This window comes from Bidens hawaiensis, unplaced genomic scaffold (genome assembly GCF_021521415.1).
Source record: "Bidens hawaiensis isolate Kalapana, Puna unplaced genomic scaffold, B.hawaiensis_p1.1 tig00041618_1, whole genome shotgun sequence".
NCBI lineage: Eukaryota > Viridiplantae > Streptophyta > Magnoliopsida > Asterales > Asteraceae > Bidens > Bidens hawaiensis.
Window position 1 is genome coordinate 69,863 of NW_027497351.1, and position 2,687 is coordinate 72,549.

Consider the following 2,687-nt stretch of genomic DNA (forward strand, 5'->3'; position numbering starts at 1 on the left):
CATCATTACCTCGTGGTGTTGAAGAGGTTGAACTTTGACCACGAGGACTATTATACTCCTTTTTAGGTTTGTCACACTCTTTTGCAAAATGACCGAATTCTTGACAATTATAACATTTCACTTTCAACTTGACAAATCCCAACTTCTTGTTTAAGGCAGGAAGATCTTTTCCGGTTCTTTTCATGAATCTTTTCACCTTACGAACAATCATTGCCATGTTCCACTTTAAATCCATGATTTCTAAGTCGTTTGGATCAATCTGATCATAGTATTCATCGGTCAGATCACTAGAGGCAATTTTGCTACTTACCAGATTTTCGTAAGACGTCATGAAAGCTGATAGAAAGGCAAAGTTTTGTTCAGCTTCCTTCATGTTGACGTTTGGAGGTGATGAGTATTGATTTGTTGAAGACGAACTTCCTGAACCAGTAGAAACATTTGGTGATCCAGAGTTACCAGCAGTATAAAAACATGCTCTAGGATCACTATATATAGTTGTTTCATTTTCTCTTGCATTCTGTGTCAGAAAAGCAGTGATCGGTGAGATTGTTGAACTTAGAGGCATGCTACCACCATAGAAAGCAGAATCTTGACTTTCCCTTGATGATTTTTGACACTTGAGATCATACTCACGAGCTTCAATCTTTTGTAAAAACTCACTTGCAGTCAAGTCTTCATTGAAATAACTGTTTTCGTTTAAAACCATTAGAAAAGTAGAGTACGAACTTGGTAATGCACTCTTAATAGTATCTATCTTGTCAATCTCATAAATTTCCAACTTCATTTTATCCATTTCAACAATCAAGTGATTGAATGTCGTTGTCATCTCTTCAACCGTTTCACCTTTGAGTAAATTAAAGTTTCTGAATTGAAACTTAAACATCACCTTTTTGCTTTCAGCCGTGTTTCCCATACTTTTCATTCGGATATGTTGAAACAAAGAAGCACATATTTTAATACTACCCACTTGGTGAAATATATTTTCAGGTAAAGCCATGGTTAGAGTAGAATAGGCTTTAGTCTCTATCTTTAATGCCTTCTTCTCTTCTTGTGAGTATTGAGATATAGCTTTAGGTCTGAATCCGATAGTCTCATCTCCGATCATAGGAACAGTATAAACTTCATCTAAACAATATGAGCAGTCAGGATGAACTGATCCTAGATGAGCACGAAACCGAGGTTCCCATTTTGCAAAATCACTAAACTTCATCAATCTTGGACATTTCGAATGTGAACCTATCTCGGTATCAAGTTGCAGCATTTGTTGCATCAATATGTTTTGAGAAGCTAATGGATACATACCGGCCATTTTTGACAATTTTCAAAAATTCAAGGGTATAACGAATCAAACAACGAATAAGATTAACGAATGATGAATGTAACGAACTGTAAACAGTTGTAGCGAACTGTGAACAGTAGATTAACGAATCAAATCTTAACGAAGCTAAGATTGGTCAGATAGCGAATCAAGATTGAGTTTAATGAATCAATCCAACGAATTCGAGAGTCAACGAATCAGTTTTAACAATAAGTCAAACTAACGAATTGACTAACGAACTAGCTAGCGAATTGATTAAGAAATCTTGACGAATTAGAAAGTATTCAGTAACGAATCACTAAGAAAGACTTAGAGAAATAGATAACGAACCAGCTACAGTTGATTAGCGAATCAACTATAACGAATCAGGTTGTTATAACGGTTTGTAACGAACTCTGACACCTTATGCCACGTCGAAAAGGTTGTTATGACACAAATCCCAAAGTAGACGTGTGTCACACGAATTTGTTAACCCAAATAACGAATTAGATAACACGAATTAATTACTGATGCGAACTGGCTAGCGAATCACTTGAAGTTTATAACGAATTGACTAACTAAGATGACGAATCAAAGTGAATAATATAACGAATCATCATTAAGATGATAGCGAATCATGTTCATCTTCAAATCTTCAAATCTTCAAAGAAGATTTCCAGAAATCTGGAAATGATGAACACCTACCCCGAACTTTAGATCTGTAATACCATCTCGATTCTAAACCAAACCACACAAATAACCTACCAAAACACTCGTAACTCGAATGCGAATCCAATACAACTAAACTCGTAACCGATTATCTCCGATTACCAACTTAATTATACCTAGACACAAACTCTGTTCGGTAATCACCGAAATCAATATCGATTCAATCCAAAACCAATCTAAACCTCAATTCCAATTCACAAAACCTTTCTAATACTTTAAACAACCCAAATCCAATCCAAACCAACCATAAATCAATCAATTCATCTCAAATTGATCCAAAATCACTCAAACAGAACACTATTAATATTAAAAACTAATTAAACGTTCAATACTCTAAATAAACACCAAATCAAGTGTAATTGAGCCCCGAAAGCTCTGACACCACTTGTTGGAACCCGGTGTATCAATCCAATAACAATAACAGATCTCAGATCTATGTGTATACGATTAATACCTTAATATAGATCTAGCTCATAACTACTTTAGATTAAGTGTTGTATATGTATATGTATTATCAGTATATGTATATAAGTAGTTGTATAATAATAGGATGAAGATTGAGAGAGAGTTTGAACAGGGTTTCGTTAATTAATTCTCCCAAAACATAAATTAAACGTGAACATAGTTCACTATATATAGAAGATAGGTCTGGTTCGCTAAC